Below are 17,448 nucleotides of genomic sequence, written 5' to 3'. Positions count from 1 at the left end.
TATTTGATTTCTCTTTCATCTCTCACATTGAGTTTTAAAACACGTATTTCTTACAAAAATTGCCACAAACAGATTTCAGCTGAAGTCTGATCTAGATGACAGCTGCTGAAGCCATGGACAAGGAATACTATATATCAAGTTGAATGAAGCGGAGCATAAACAATAGCACCTTCAGTAGTAGGTGCATTGCTGAACATTGCTTCAGCAGAGCTGGTTGAGATACATTGCTTTGACTATTCTGTTTTATTCTCGTGGCAATAGCAGTTTAGGTGTACTTCAGCTTAGACTTCAGCAGGTCTTATTCTCCTAGAAAGCTCACAGCAGCAGGACTAAGCCAACTCTGGGGTGAGAGCCTAAAGTGAAATTTCCCAAACTGAACTCAGTAGCTTAAATCATCTGTGTTAGATGTAACCATAGAGCTTCACTTGGTTTGATTAACGTCCAGGTGCAATTCCCCAGAGAGCACACATCCTCAGATGGTCTGAACTGGCATTACACGTAACAATTCATATATTTCCACCCTTCCACTTTTCTTCTTGGGCTTTCAGGAGCATCCATTCTCTCCTACGCAGGCAGGCAGGCTCCCCCCAGATGGCTAGGAGGAGCTCTAACGAAGAGCTTTGGTGACATTTCCAACTGACATTTTTTCAGCTGATGCTTAATCAACAGCAAGATGTGCTGATGCTTGGGAACATCAGAGTCCAAAACCAGGTGCAGTTCAAACGAGATTTCAATTTGACAAGAATATTCTGCAAAGCTCACAAAATCAGTTTTGGGGTTCATACAGCTGTCACACACTGCAGATATAAAGGAAGTCTTTTAAAACACGTAGCACATTCCCTCACCCCCTGTTCTACAGCTCATACAATCAGAGTGGGTCCACTACAAGAGCATGAATACTGAGCATAGATGTTGTTTATTGCTGGGAATATACTGGGCAAAGAGACAACCAATACAATATTACTTGCCCTTGCTACATGCCTCTATCTGTAAACCGACCCCTGTTGATAGTTCCTTGCAAATTTTTAAACAATTTTCAATGGATGTGGAAAAATGGTAGGAAAATAGGTAAGGAAGAAAAAAGATAGAAGGTAGGCAAAACAGTCCTTGTCAGAGGAGCTTGAGAGCAGAAAGAGATGGCATTTTCAAGTACTCTGCAGCACACACAGCAACCTCTGTGAAAAGTTGAAAAACAAAAAAATCAGCCACTGTTAGTGCTTCATAATCACTTTAGCAGGCCCTTTTGTTGCTGAGTTCACTTGCAAAATGACTCTCCCCTTTCCTTGGATTCTCTCTGTCTCTCAAAGGTCTTTTGCACCTCTCTCAACCTACCGAACATAATCTGACTATCTATTAATCTTGAAATTTTAGTAATGTGAACTTAGTTACTGTGTTCACTCCTTTTTTATGTACACAGCCGTTGCATCTACATTGACATAACACTGTTTAGAAGCATTTTGGCACAAGTAGGATGTTAACAGTTACTTAAACCGAAGTTCCATTCTGATTTCATACAGAAATTGAAATATTCACAAATGTCAGATTTGTGTCTGTTCTGTACTTATATAACTTGAAAATACAAGCCATCATGTATGTAATACACCCACACACCCTTTTCTTAGCACAGATTAAAATGTAATTCAAATACAATACAGTATGATGGTTTTAAAGTCAACATCAGATTAGGGATTCAGCTATGTATTAATAAAATTATGCGTATGAATGTTTCGGTAGAGGACTGAAGCACCTGCCCAGATAACCTCTTACTCGAAGCATAACTGTCAACATCTAAATATATTCTGCACTTCTGTTAAGAGGTTCTACAGAGATCAAAGGTAGATAAATCTCGTACTACTTGAATCTCTGTACACACTAGAACATAGAATATACTTGGTTATACTGTTGCATTAGAAGATAGTATGATATAATAAAAATAAATATGTTCTCCTGCATTTTAGTCTGAATATCCTTACTCGGGCAGCAAAAGTAAAGGGAACTGTCTGATACATACCACATATAAAATTCAGTAATTCAACGATCTAAATGATAAATCTTATGATATGGTATCTCTGTGACACTCTGTACAGGACCTGTGCATCAAAACCAATGGATGCATTATCTTCCTCATTTAGATAATACTTTTAGCTGCTACAAATGATTTCAAAATTCTCTATTTTTCCCTCTATTTACTAAAATATAATAATTTCCTACAAAAATGTCTTGTTAAACACTTTTATTTTCATAAAGCAAATATGTTGTTTTAGCAGGCAACAATCAATGATGGAGGTTTACGTTTATAGCACCTTAATTTCTTAAGTGCTTTTTAGTTTCTAACTTAGTTTTGAAAGTTTTCATTGAACAGATTCTATACAGTAACTGCAACTAAATTCACAGAAAGGTACCTTTCCATTCAATCTGTGAATGATTGCCTTTGGTATACAGCAATAGCAGACACCGCAGTGGTTTTATACCAGCTTTCTCCTGAAATCAGGAAACACGCTCCAGTTGTCAATGCTTTCCTTTAGCACTTCTCATCTTTCAGTATGACATTTTATCTACTTACTTATTTTTAAAAGGATACTTCTCCCTAAAAAATGTTCTATGGAACTCAAAAGCTTTTGTAATTGAATTAACAAGTTTATAGAAAATAAGTTATAGCCAAAATTGCAAAGGTGGGCATGGGGAAGGAAGGAATATTTCAGCAAGATGCAGCCTATTATGCAAATTTGTCACCACATGCCATACATAATGAATAAACCTTGTGCTCTTAACACTTTGATTATAGACTATACAGACAATGCAAATTAAAATTCCTGCTGCTCTATAAACGCGATGAGAGGAAATTATGTAAATTTTAACACATTAGATTGATTTGGTTGAAATGAAACCTGTTCCACTTGATGTTTTAGGGGAAGAGCCACAATTACAATGATTGAGAAAGTGCAGTGTTAATGAAGTGTGTTATTGCTAATCAATTCCTCCTCCTCTGGTAATGGCACAGGCATGTGCACTGTCACTACATCATTCACTGGCAAATGTAACCACTCGCACCACCACGTAGTTTATATGGCAGAAATTAAGGCTTCCATAAATTGATGTGTATGGTCCTGTTTAATATCAGTGATTTCACAGTAAAACTATGATAGACATTCAGGAAAGGTGTGTGTTCTCATGTGTATGTATACACATGTGCACAGAAAACATATGTGTGTGTGTAAAACTTTTTGGCAACACTGCCTGGGTGACTATGATACTGCTGTCTTGAACGCTACTGTAGATTTTGGTATGACATCAACCAAGTAACTTCACTTTCAGGGAAATAATCACCTTTCTAATTGTCGATCTCTTGGAAAACATGGAATGAGATTATCACATGGTAATAATTTAAATGTGCTTAGTTAATTGAAATGAAAATCAAGGTCTTTCAAGCTTAAAAGGAAGTTTTCTGTCTAAATCAAAGAAACAGAAAAATCTGACTCAGTGGTTTCAAAAGTTTCACACAAAAAATGTCTTCTTCTGATAACTGAGTTATCTGGGCTTTGTGGCAGGAATTAGGAACGTCTTTACTACTGAGTAGAGTTGTTTTCATTCTGTAATGTTATTGTAAGGAACTGCAGCATGCATAGCTGACAGAGTTCTACAGTTAGCCAATATGTGAAGTAGATCATACCTTCTTTTCATGAAGCAGAGGAGCATGGCTCTCCAAGCATTATGTCACCATTTCAAACAAAATGCTTTGCAGAGCTCAAAAGCATGACAATGAATTCCAGAATACTGCATTGTTGTATTGTCTTGATTATTTACTGTTTTATATGAGATAATTAAACAGACTTTTTATCAGAATTTTGCAGTCCTTTTGTTTTATAAAAAAATTCATGGTATTTTTAAAGAACAATTTTCATTTGCAAAAGGATCTGCTGAACTACATATGTGTGGCACTTGTTATTTCACAGGTAAATATGAGAGGGTGGGATGAGCCAACCCATTTTATTTTCTATCTATTTATATAACTTCTATGTTATTCTTGGAAACATATAGTGCCTGCACTTGTTTCCTGTCTCTACTGACTTGTCTCCCACTAATTTATTTCTGTTCCTGCTAAGACATAAGGAAGTACTCTGCACAGAGACATCTCCCTGGTTTCAATAGCAGTTTGACACACAGGATTGTTGCAAGTCATGAATATAACACATACAAAATCATGATGACACAGGCAACAAGACAGCTTTTATGCAGAAATGGCATAGCAGATAAACATACAACACACACACACACTAAGAGCAGCACTTACCATAATAAATTTTAGTCTATTATGTTTGGTCCATGAACACAGAAAAAAGAGGGGTCGGGCCCCAGCTGTGAAAGGAAATCTGCCAGACCAAAAGAAGAAAATGTAAAAATAACAGGGAAAGATACACAGGAATTAATCTTTCCTAGAAATAGTGACACTTACTTTTGCAGGCTGAAAATCTATCTTGTAATCAGCATGCACATTTCTGCTATGTTTAGGGTTTAAAAATTGCCAACCAATTTTTGCTTCACTAATCCTGAACTAACGTGACTGCCACCGATGGTGAGAAGCGCTTGGGACTGAGCACTGTTCTTTCAGACCATGGGCTTCTCTCACCACCCTAAATTTGTTCTGACTTTTGGCTGGGCTGCTGGAGGAATCAGCTTTGAACTCTCTCCTCTGCATTAGGGTGCACAGTCTACATTACACTCTGCTAATTAGAATCTCAAAGCATGATGTGGTCAAAGAGCCACTTAGAGCTCGGCAAACAGAGATTTGCAAAACAAAATACGAAAAAATCACATAAAATTGAATAACTGGGAAAACAACATCAAGTGAACTTACGGGAAGAGTAGGAGCTAAGCATTTCAGTTTGCAAGATTTGGTACAGATGTTTAGTTATATAAAACAAACACAAAGATTCACAGTGGTAAATATCTCACCCCGCAGGAATCAGCTTAATTTCCAGCTCACAAAGATCCTAGAAAACTGAAGCTCTCCACACCAGCTTTTGCTTGAATTCTTTGAATTCAGACTGCTTTGTTTATAGGAAAAAGATCCCTTTGATGTTGGAATATTAGAAGGAGTGAAACAATAAATTTCCTATATTCTAATATCCAGACATCCTGAGCTTGTTCAAGGACCCCTTGATTCATGAAGGCAAATAATTAAATTACCTGAGCTTTGATCAAGGACTTGCTGCAGTCCCTTTTTGATGTAGAATATGGCTGTTTGAAGCTCCAGACAGATAACTAGCCCATATGTCTTTTAACCCTTTTGTCACTAGCAGCAGATTTTATGCAATAGTCTGGCATTTTAAAGTGAGCACCACAATATCATTTGGGGATGCTGCTCCAATAGGAGTACAGTAGGTCCAATAGAATCCATACACCACAGGCTTGATGGGATGTTTATTGAAAGGCTGAACCTTCCCCTCCTAAACAAGCTGAAATTCTTTTTCAGTCAAGTTATCTCACCTTAATATGCTTTGGAAGCTGCTCTTTGGATGGCATGCCACTGAGACACACAGAAACACTCCTGAGAAGCAAGGGGTTTGCCTTTGCAGTACAAGAGTTTTCATCATGTTCCATACTTTTCAACTATTTCCCCCAAAAGAAATGTGAGTGGGCACACACTCATCTAGTCAGGTGAAAGAACACTCTTAAAATAGGAAAAACAGAGAGATAGATTTTGGCTTTTCATTCTTCCCTGTCCTCAAAAGCAAGCACCTGGATGAAGTCATCTTTGCCATTAACAAGTCAAAGTCCTAGCCATGCTGCCTGCAAAACAGAACAGAAACTAGAGTCAATACAGATGCTGTCCTCTCAGCTCATTTGTAATTTTGAATACGATTACTGAAAGAACTCCTCTCCACAAATGAGGAATTATGCTCCTCTTCATTCATTCTAGGATTCTTTTGGGACATGAGGAGGTTACTAAAAGGGAATAATTAGAAGGCATAATTAATGTATAGGGATCTCTTACTCAGTTCCCTATACAGCTTCAACAGAACCATATATGTGTATGTACATACCCCTAATTTTAGAAGCAGTTCCATGTATTATGGAAATGACCTCACTAGACTACTGAAAAGCAGGGAAAAGCAGTTTTGCAACACAACTTTTTCTGGTACCATTCATGGTAGAAAGGCATCTGTCCTTCAAGGCACAGCTGTGGAAAGGACTCATGTCATCCACACTGACATCTCAATTCACAAGGATACAGGCTTCAGAAAGCATGATGAGTATGTCTGGCTTACTACAGATAACAGACGTTATTTTGGAGCAGAGGATGTAGACAGACATTCATGTCTTTATATTTAAAACACTTGATATGTTATTAAAAAGTTGGCATGTTTCTAATTTTTTGGAAAATAAAACTTGGGGGCCTATATAAAGCCCAAAGGGGAAACGTGTATAATCAATTGGTAAGAATGAGAAAGGAATTTAACGTGTATACAGTTTTATCTTTTTCCTGTTAAGTCACAGGAGCTGCATATATAACTAACACAAGAAAGAGGAAATCATTGTATTTGAGTGATTCAAAATACTCCTTGTAACATTATTGAAAAGCATGAAAGAAGGAGATGCTGATCTCATATTCCAGAAAAAATTAGCATCAATTCAATGAAAGTAATAAATTGCCCAAGGCATTTATGGGTTAAAAATAGTGTATTTTTAAGCACATGGAAACAGTTAAAACACAAGCTTTTCTACAGTTTATTTTGAATTATTTCATTTCTAGTAAAAATGGATTTAACTTCCAGATGGGGTATACCTCTAGGCAAAAACATTCTTCTTGTCTCCTCCAGTAGGCAAAATGATTTAATACAGAAAAGTATTTCGTACACATTATTAATTCCATTTAAATTACTTTTTTTTCTTAATAAAGTATCAATGACCTTCTGTAAATTTTTTGGAAAAAATAAATAAAAGTTTAAAAAGTCTCATTTTTGGTAGCTCTCACATTATGCACAGCTTTCAAGAAATAACTTGCTAATCATTCATTTTTGAAGGGAAATATCATAAAGGCTAAATTGTTCCACAGACTGTGTATGGTGACAGAAACGGGATTTAACCCTTACGAGAACGAAATACAGATTTGCACCCAGTTCATCAGTAATCTGATACATGTACACAATCTGGTTCAAGTCTGCTGCAGAGGATGGCCTACAGAATCTTACAAAGGCAGTAATTACAGCTAGCATGCTTTCTGACCTCTAGCTTGTCATAAAAAAAAGCCAAGGTCACAGCAACGAGCAACTGTCAAATCTTGGTAAGTATCAGAGCTGGCCCTTTCTCTACAGACTCGATTATTTCAGCCAAACTCATTTCTTGTTTAATTTGATTGGATAATTAAACAAGTATTAGTGCAATTTCTTACATATGGTGGTGTACTGATAGCGTTCCTAATGTTAGTAGGACTAAAAACTGCCTTAACCCTGAAATGCACACCTCCGTGTACTCTGTTTAAAAACATGAGTTAACGTGATTGCCGAAACTACTTTAAATTTCCATATCAAGGATGTTCAATAATACTAATGTCAATTGAATAACCCCATGGACTCCAATAAGGTTACACTGTTTTATATCAGGTTGACCAGACAGAATTTTAACCAGTAAAGTGCAAATGTCAGATAGTTTAAATTTGCCTGCTCACAGAAGCATTTAAAAAAGCCTGATAACAACAATAAAAAAATTCTGAGCATATACTAAGCAAAGTGAACTTTTCCCTAGCCTTCTAAATGTACAAATACATACTGAAGGCCTTAGAGATCTCACTAAGGTGGCACTCAATGTCAACTCAATGTCATTAAAAAAATACATAAATTAGACTTTTGTAATATGACTTTTGGTTGTTGTCATGCATTTTGACTTCTTTAAAACCCAGGCCAGCAGCCACTTATTAATTTGTGATGCTACAGAAGCACAGGACATCACTGTAGCATGGAGTAAATCTTCACGTTACTTTTTTCAATGGAGTTCATCACGTCCTAGTTATATAGGCTATCTGCATATTGCAAATAAACGGTCTAATGCAGCAGTGAGGCTTGTTTCTATTTCCTTTTTCATGAGATTGCTTGAGTGTTTCCAGGTCACTCTAATGTCACCTTATTTAAATGTGAAGTTTTCTTTGTTATGAAGTAAATATATAGGAAGTGATTGAACATATTGAGAACTAGTTTTTTTCAAATCTAACTGCTCCCACCAGTTTGACATATACCTAGCCAAACACAAAGAAAGTAAGACTTCTGGTTATGGATCCAAAAAGCTAAGTAATATGTGCAGAAGACAACTGGACATTGCTAACTACAAGATTGTAGTAAGAGGTAGGGTTACATAGCAGCCTAGGAATGGGAAGGCCTTGTTTAGTTCAGCTAGAAGTAATAGACAAAGGAGAAGGCAAGTGTTGAATTAGCGTGACCCAATCAATCACAGAACAATGCTTCTACATTTGAGGATAAGTGGTGGTGGCTGAATAAAGCAGAAATATGAAAATAAAAAGGAAGGCTAGAAGAGCCCTCTATACCTGATAAAAAGGAGGTTATGGGAGGGCAGAGCGAAGTCTGTATTGGAAAGTGGGAAACTTTGAAGGTGAAAAGTTCACTGGATATTAGATTCTGTGCTGTAGAGGGGGAGCAGACGCTAACAAACTGCACAAGAAATATCATCTAAACATAAGCAAGTTCAGTGACCTCAAGTTGATGACGATGCAGGAACCTGAGAAACCACGCCTGGGAGCACAGGCTATGCTATGTACCAAGGGCGTACAGAGTTACCTTACCCAGACCACGCAGATACCCCAATGAGCTCCAAAGTCTCCAAATCAACTTTCTTTGTACAGATCAGTGGACTGCAAACTGCAGTGCAGGACTGGGAATCCTTGAGGAAGGGATCATCTTAAAGTAGCTTCACTACAAAGGTATAGTCAAAGACTGCACCATAGATAACCACATACTAGACATCTCTAAAAGGACTGTTAAGTTTAGTGACTACATATTCATAGTTTATTAACTTTTTTTTTCATATAACTATTGCAAAATTCACAATTTTAAGGACAGAAAGAACTATAATGACCATCCTAAGTCTGACTTACTGTCACTTGTATTGCTACCTAATCAGCCCTTTTGTATGTAAATGATAAATTGTTTGTATGTAAATGCCAATGCCTACTATGTTTTTTTCTTGCTTTAGAAACAGAAATGCTATGTAAATTGCCACCGTGCTAAAAAGAATTGAAATGCATACTAATCAGTTGTATTCTCTGAGCTACACCAGCTATAGCTGGAATGGTAACAAATAGAAAGGCAACAATCAGTGGTAGATAAAATTCTCGATTTGAATCACAGCCCCAAGTAAAATTATTATTCAACTGCTTTTCAAAATTTTGGAACCTCTTATGTCTGGAGAAATTGGGTTTGAAACCGTGAATGAACAGTAACTTTCACTAAAGTGAAATACTGAAGATCTTCACTGGAATTTCAATTGCAAGGAAAATATGCTGAAAGAGAATATGAAGGAGACATTATCTTTAAAAATATCTGTTCACTGTGTGCACTGAATAAATGTTTGAGTGCTTCTTCAGTTACATCAGCTTGGTAATCTCTGTGGTTAAATAATGATGGTTACATGCAATATGAAACTGGAGGTTTTGATCGCTGCACTGTACGTATTGAACTAACCTGGCAGCGTTCAACTGTTTTAATACTGGCCATTCCTCAGAAGAAGTTTACAATCATTTCTGCGCTGACCAGAAAGCTCTCTGTAATGAAGAAATGCACTAAAATCTTGCCTTGAATGGTGATCTAAAATGAACTGATACTTAGATACACCTAACTGCATCAATACATGGTCTAGTTTGCTGAAAGGGAGGACTGCCTGTTGGAAGCACTGCTCTGAAAAGGACAAGATTTAATCCTAAAATTTCAAGTGTGTTTTCTAGTGCTAATGAGACCATTTTTTTACTTTGTAAATGCTATTCAAAGTCCTGTGTTTACCTCAGGATTTTCCTCAGATAAAACTAAATCATTTCCAAAAACTAGGTATAAACTTTTTGAATGTCAATTTTCTCAAATAATTTATAGGTTGCATTTTTTACCTGTTGCTTCAATAAAAATTTTCTAGTAACACACAAAAAATTATTTTAACTATATAAATGAAAATATACTTAAATGTGCACAAAGTACACATAAGATGCAGGCAGGTACATGATGTTATATGACTCTAAAAAGGTCTGAGAATCCTTGTCCAAGGGCTGGTATAGCTGCAGGTATTCTGCTCTGGGTAATGAAAATACTTTTAGTTTTGGTTCAAATTCCAGCCAGCTTTGCACAAACTCTGTTTCTTTTGTTTGCCTTATAATGTTCACGTGCAAAAAAATAATTTAAAAATTAGTTGATAAAAGATGAAAGGTGTAATGCAGTTATTCCTTCAGCAGCCAAGATCTTTGAGATAATTACTTTAAATCAAGAAGGGACAGACCATTTAAATTTATGACTTAATGCCGACACACGCATGTATTAATAAAACAGTTAGCATTAATGGAAATGGGGTTTAGTCTCCTGATTCAAATAGAGCTATCATTTCTAGTTTATACTGAACTAATGACTTATCCTTGGCAGAATGATATGTATGCATGTATTTAACTATTTAACTTAACCACTGAGACCAATTAATATGTTTCTGAAGTTTTATTTTATTTTAAAATATATTTCAGCAGCCTCACTGGGATAAAAATTATGTTGAACCAGAGTTTCTATGGCACCAGTTTAACCTTAAACGTAGTACTTTCACATGGAATATCTGATGATCACACTGTATAAAATGAAGAGTATGAAATGCAGAAGAAACAACTCTTCAATGGGATCTACATCAAGTTAAGGACCTTTTCTTTTTTTTTGCTTACCAAGCCAGCATAGACTCTGTGTGATTAGGAGCTCATATAAAAAGAAACGGTGGCTGCAAGACAGTACACCATAAATTCAACCTCTACCCCACATGCTAGTGTGAGGATAGAAGCAAGGAACAAACCTGTGCACAGCCATCCAAGCCAGGCTGTTCCCAGACTATGGAGTAGTCCTGATACACACTGGTAGGGCAAGAAAACCTGCACGAGTTGCACCATACAAGGATAAGGGAGCTAAACGCATGGTGCTGTGAAGCTCACAAACATGGAAATTCTGTGAATTGTGTTTTAAAGGGTTATTGAATACAAGTCCTTCTGCTCATCGCCTGTGTGGGCCTGTGTCTCCACAGCGTCATTGAGAGTTCATTGGAATAGTGTCAGACTGCACCAACACAATTAAATAAAAGCCTAAGTGTAATTACTGTCTAGGTAGGTACTCCTACAGCTTACATTCATGTATCAAAGTTCTGTTCAATTTTGTCTAGTCTATAATACTTCACGATCCACAATTGCATTTTATGTTAGTTTGCCTATAACATGGCTACAGTCTATTTGTTGATGAACTATAAAATCATCATTATAATAACAAATTATATTTGGAAACCTATTGCTGCGTTCTTCAGCAATCACTCTGGAAAATCCTGGCTCCTCTTTTACATTCAGTTACTTGGTCCTTTTCTTTTAATCCATTTACATTGATTTCTACTACTCCAACTGCCTGCCATTGCATTACAATTAAGAATTCTGATGAACTCTGGCTGATTCAGAAGGGAGAGGGCTCTTACTCATTGCCAAACTTTGGAGGAAAAAAACCCCACAAAAAACCCTTAGAATTTGCTTCAGCCAGCACTTTAAATTTGAAGAGCTAAATTATGGCTCATGGAGCCAGCAGAGCTCAGTGGGACTGGGATGCCTGAAAGCCACCACACCACCCAAGCAGTTATGGAAGAAGGCCTTATGCCTTTGTCAGGCAAAATTAACCATAATGTCACCTTCCCCACAGGCACTGCTCAGCAGCAGGGCTGGCTGCTCCAGATATTTGTCTCTGAATTCCTGCTAGCCTGCAAGGCACTGCTAATGTCCCAGCCATGCATAATGTTCTCTGAAGGGCCTTGAACATGACTGGCAGCTCTAGCTTTTCCACCCACCCTGAGCACATCTAACAGCTTAAGGGACATTCCCTGTCTTGGAGGACAGAGGATGGGCAGTTTACCCTTTGCAGACTTCTCTTGGCAGCACAGTGCTCCTCAGCAAAGCGGCATTCATTTTCCAGTGTACTAGTTACTAACCCTTGCACCAAGAGTTGTTACTTTAAGGTACCTCTTAACTAGTTCCCAAACCAGGTGACTGACAGAAAACTCTACAGCTAGTATGGTATTATGGTGCCCATTTTTGGCATCAAAGTTGTAGACAGAAATTTCTATTAGACACATTAGCTTCTCTGGCTGCATATCTGCCCAAGTGGATATAATACATATTATAAAATTCTGCACTCTGGAACTTACGGTATGTTTGTTATACACAGAAATTTGGTTAGTCTATCAGTCAAATCAGAGATCAGTGCAGTCCAGCACTTGCCTTTAGCAATACCGCAAAGTGGATGTCTAGGGAAGACCATCAGAACAGGGCAGGTAGAAATGAGACTTTTTCCAACCCTGCAGCCGTTTCAAATCTATACTGTCATGTATGTCCTTCTTGGTCAGCGCTTGCAGCAATGGGCTACAAACATCCTTTATGTTCCAAGGTGCTACGGAATATACAGAAATTATTCAGACCAATCTACTTTTCTCGGTTCTTCAGTTGTAAGCTCCACTGACCTAGATGTGTACAGGTAAAATTAGACCAGTTTGGCCTAATATGTCTTTTTTCTACCAAGGACATCTTAATAAGATCTCTCAAGCATGACAATATTTTTGAAAGAGATATTTTTTTGTTTCACCGTGTCATTTTTTTCTTGTCTTTAAACTCTTTTACTGGGCATAGCAGGAACTGACACCGTCTTTGAAAAGGCAGAGATAGCAAACCCCTTAAAAGCCACAGCCACTGAGAGGGCTGGGCTGTTTGTTTTACACCTAGACTCCAGCTGTGGCACTCTTCAGACGAGCTGAAGTTATAGCATTCCAAAACTTCGTAGCGAGCGCCGAGGCGGTAACGCCACGCCGAAGGTAACGCGATCCACTGACTAGAAAGATGCTAATCCTGACAAACTGCCTGAGCATTAGCCCGAACCGCAGCGAGATTGAATCCCGCCTCCCCAGAGAGGGCCAGCAATGCCGGTGGTAACAAAACGGCTTTTCATAGCGCCCTGGCAGCGGGCGGCGGCGGGCGGCAGCGAAGAGCATCAGCGCCCTCTAGTGCCCGCCCCGCCGCCCGCCGCCGACCTGTTGAGCAAGGCGGAGCGGCAGCAAGCCTCAGCACCCGCCGAACGGCTTCCACAAATCCCGGCTCCTGGCGTCAAAATCTCTCCTCCGGGAGCATCCCGTGCAAATTTGCTACCCTTCGGTAATATTTAAATGACTTTAAAGTCCTTACTTACACAGGAGAAGGAAATGAATGGGTTTAATAATTCGGCATATGCAGGCTTGCACTTAAATGAATCGAGAATTTCACAGTCTAACAGCATCCTAGTCTTCAGTATCAAAAACCAAACACAGGACTACATTTTCTCCTAAAACACTGCAAAAGAGTTTTAGAAGTATATGACTACAATATTCCTTAACTGATAAGAGATGCAGTAAAAAATATACAGAGATATGGCATAAAATGGCAATACTCAAGTGTGAAGTAAGTCGTCTTGATTCCTAGGGACAAAGTGCCTGATCCAAACTCCGTTTAAATCAACGGCCATCTTTCCATTTATTTCCCTAAGCTTTGGGTTGGCCCCAGCAAAGAGACAATGAAAACTGAAATGCCATTACACAAAAAGAAGAAAAAAAAAAAAAGAAGGGTGGGGGTGTGGGTTATAGCATAGAAAATTATACACAGATTTTTTAGCTTAAAAGGCTAGTAGAAAAACTCAGACAAAAAAAAAAAAAGTCTAGAAAGTATGTTGCTAAACTGTTTCAATTTAATTGATTCCAGATGAGACCTCTGTTTCTCACACACTGAAGACAGTTCGCTAAACATCCAGCTCACAAAATGGATTCACAATTGGTTCAGGGGGTTCAAAAAAAGGAAATGCTAGCTTTAAGTTTGAAATTACATTTTTATGATGTCTGAGCTAGAAATAACTTCTATTGTGGAAATCTCAGCAATAAAACATTTGTTTCTCAAGTTACACTTTGTTTAGTCACAGCATTTACAGAAAAAAAAATGTTAGTCTGCTGGAACTCTGAACTTCACGTATGTTTCTTACACTAAATTAAATCAAACATGTCAAAAGTTGTCAGAATAGCATGTTAATTGAAGCTGAAATTACATGATATATTTAAAAACATTTTATCAAACAAATCACAGAAATCATTCCAGTCTTTGTAGTTTCCCCATATTGTTATGCAAAAGAAAAATTAATTTAGCTGTCCTGTCTCTCAATCAACCAGTTCCATACATATTTCCTTCTGAAACTGCTGACAATAAATCGCAATGACTTATCTCATTTCTTGACATACCCTAGTGTAGCAGCATTTCTGGTAATGAAGTAATCTAGTTCTAGTGATTTTTTTGGACAGGCAACACTTAAAATTTTAGCAAAGTTAAAGCTGATGTGGAGAAGTCTATTAATAGCATTCTCTGTCCATGCTCATTCTCTGATGCTGAGGTGAGGAAAAAAAGATAAATATTCAGTTCCAGGGCCTAAGAACAAGAGCCTGCAGAAGAAAGATGTCTTTTAGGCAATTTCCTTAAAGAATTTCTGAATATTTTATGGAAGATCTTATTCTTAGTTCTGTAACTTTAGTTTCCTCTTTTCCTGCAAGAGGAAGGAGAACTGCTTTACAAGTACAGCCAGAACCTTCTGTTTTCTAGAGTGTAGTAGACTAAGAATACACTAGAAGAATGTTTTGTGCGTGAAGGTATGAAGCTCAAACCAGACCTTCTGCTCTCTAGTCTCCCTACTGTTCTTACTGCCCATCTCCCAGCAACATGAATTGAGCCGCTCTGCTATGAAAATGCTGTTCATAAGCAAACATCTGCAATTCCACTTCCATACTTCCATATATCTCTTCATATAAAAACATCCAAAGGATTGAGTACAACCATCAGTTTGTGTTCCAAATCTCAGTGGACAGACCTGAGCCAGATGTCAGATTAATTGTTGCAGAACTTCTACACTGAAAGCAAATTTATTTATTGGTATGTGTTAGCCAGTGTAGAAAAGGAGAACAAAGTATTTAACTGAAGAATCACATAGGCTTTGGAAACATTGAAGCAAGCATAAGAGCCAGGGAGGGGGAAAAGAGATGGGCATTCAGTAACGTCTGAGTCCATGCCTCCCTGCTTTTGAATCTGCAAGTGCTTTTCTCATTCAACAGTTTCATTATTAAATAATTAAAAATATTTAATTTCTTAATAGAGGGGTGCAGAGCCTGTGGCATTCTCATTGTATCACCATCAGAAATCAACAGGAAGAAAAGTCTTTCCCAGGGAGTTACTCGTCAATGGAACATGGAAAAGAAATGAGCATTCTCCTTATAGAGGGCTAATTTCTGAATTAGTGACCTCATTTGCTAAAGAGGTTACTTTGTCACAGATATCTTAGTAGGTAAATACTGTGTTACACAGCTACACTGTCCTTTGTAGCAATGGTACAAAGATCTCCTAGCATATATTGGTTCTCTCCCCACCAAATGAATATTTAAAAGAGTAGACAATAAAGGGGGACTTCTATAGAAGGTAAAGGCATTTGTATCATGATGTCAGACTGCTATATGTGCTCCCGAAGGACTGCACAGGAAGCACTTTTATTCTAAAAGTTAATGGTATTTATGGGGACCCGCAGCCTGATCTATTTTACCCTTCTTGGGAATGTGCTTATGCATGTATCACCCAGGAGTCTAATGCTTTTTGGACTAGCCCATATTAAAGACAGATACCATTTTGGTATCTTGTGAATAGTAATGCATTTGAAAACCAGCAAGCAAAATAAACTGAAAAAAACCAACAAAACAAACCACAAACCCAACAACAAAAAAAAAAAAAAAAAAGAGAGAGAGAGTAGGAGGAGAGGAAGATATAAATCAAAGTCTTTCCCTTTTTTTATTCTGGATAGAGTATTCATCATTTCGTGCACTCAGAATTTCTGCATATCCATTTCATGCTTAGGAGCTACAGTACAAGTAAAAGATTTTCAGTTCGGGGCTTTCAATATGCGCTTATCCGGAGGAACATTTTAAAACGGACAAATGCTCGCTCTCCCCCAACCCTGCCGCCGCCCCCCCCCCCCGAGCAAGAACTGAAGGAATTAAAAATAAATAAATAAATAAAATACCGCTTGCCACAGCGTTTCCTTTCTCCCTCCGGAGAGGCTATCTGGCCCCTGCGGGGAGCCGGCCGGCCGCCTCCGCGGAGCTGCCGCCGGGCGCCGCGCACCTCGCCCGGCGCTGCCCGGCCCCCCGCTCCCGCTCCCGGCGCCCGCACCTGCCTGGCCCCCGCACGCCGCAGCCCCAGCTCCGCTGCTGCTGTCAAGTTTCTGGTGCGCACTCAGGCATCCTGCCGCCCGGTCCTCCGGCTCGCAGCGACGGGAGGCGACCATTGCCCCAGCCGCCCCCGCTCCTTCCCCCTCGCCCGGCAGCCCCGCCGCCCCGCTCGCCCGCGGCAACTCCGGCGCCGGCGTGCCCCGCTGCCCCCCGCGGCTCCGGCCGCCGCTTACCTGCGGGTCCGGCGGGGCTGGCTCCTTCCCTCGGCCACCTCCGGAGGTGGGAGAGGAGGCAAGTCCCATTCACAACTAGACACCGAGCAGGCACGGCAGCATCTTCAGCCTATTACACTCCACCGGCAGCGGCTGCTGAATGAGGCTCCGAGCTAGCGGCAGGAATTAGAAAGAGGGAGGGAGGGGAAAGGGGAGAGGAAAGGGGAGAGGGAGGGAGAGGGAGCAAGGGGGAGTGAAGCAAGATTAGAGGAAGGGAAAAGCTGGAGGCTGCTGCTTCTCTGTTTTCTTCTCCCTTCCCCCCACCCCACGAGGAACGCAGACCCCCGAGCCTGCCCTCCTGCCGGCCCCGCGTCCTGGGTGCCCTCTGACGCCCGCAGGGGAGAAGTTGGGGCTGGAAGGGGAAAGGAGGGGGGTAAGGAGCCCCGGCACCCTCTCCCTCCGCCTAGGCGGCCCCGGGGGTGGGCAGGGTGCGCTCTCCCCGCGCCAGGGGTGGGTTCCGCACCCCCTCAGCCAGGCAGGCACCCGCAAGCACGTCTGCGAGGGGCACCGGGACACCCATCCTGCTGTGCTGGCAGGCTGCGGGGAGGGATGTCCTGTCCCTTCCCTGTCGCCACTCCTCTGCAGGCAGCCCAGGACCACCCCACGGCGGCAGGCGGCACCGCGGGTGGGCTGTAACCCCCGCCAGAGCCCCGGGCACGGCCAGCTGCGGCCAGACTCCGGCTTGGGG

General features: G+C 40.0%; 1 protein-coding gene across 3 annotated transcripts in view; it reads right to left on the bottom strand.

Annotated features, from left to right (window-relative positions):
• Positions 1–17,448, bottom strand: part of CDH11 (cadherin 11) — a 247,226-nt gene that overhangs the window by 64,421 nt on the left and 165,357 nt on the right. The window contains exons 1-2 of one of the 3 annotated variants that reach the window (XM_055726786.1): positions 17,224–17,379; positions 16,722–16,873 (exon numbers count right to left, since the gene is read on the bottom strand). The gene's annotated coding sequence lies outside the window, so the exon portion shown is untranslated. Of the gene's footprint in view, positions 1–16,721; positions 17,380–17,448 lie in introns of those variants that run through there. The other 2 variants (XM_055726785.1, XM_055726787.1) reach the window with 2 other exon arrangements.

Source organism: Falco cherrug, chromosome 14 (assembly GCF_023634085.1).
Source record: "Falco cherrug isolate bFalChe1 chromosome 14, bFalChe1.pri, whole genome shotgun sequence".
Lineage (NCBI taxonomy): Eukaryota > Metazoa > Chordata > Aves > Falconiformes > Falconidae > Falco > Falco cherrug.
The sequence above is the reverse complement of the archived record's forward strand: the minus strand, read 5'-3'. Positions and strand labels throughout refer to the sequence as shown.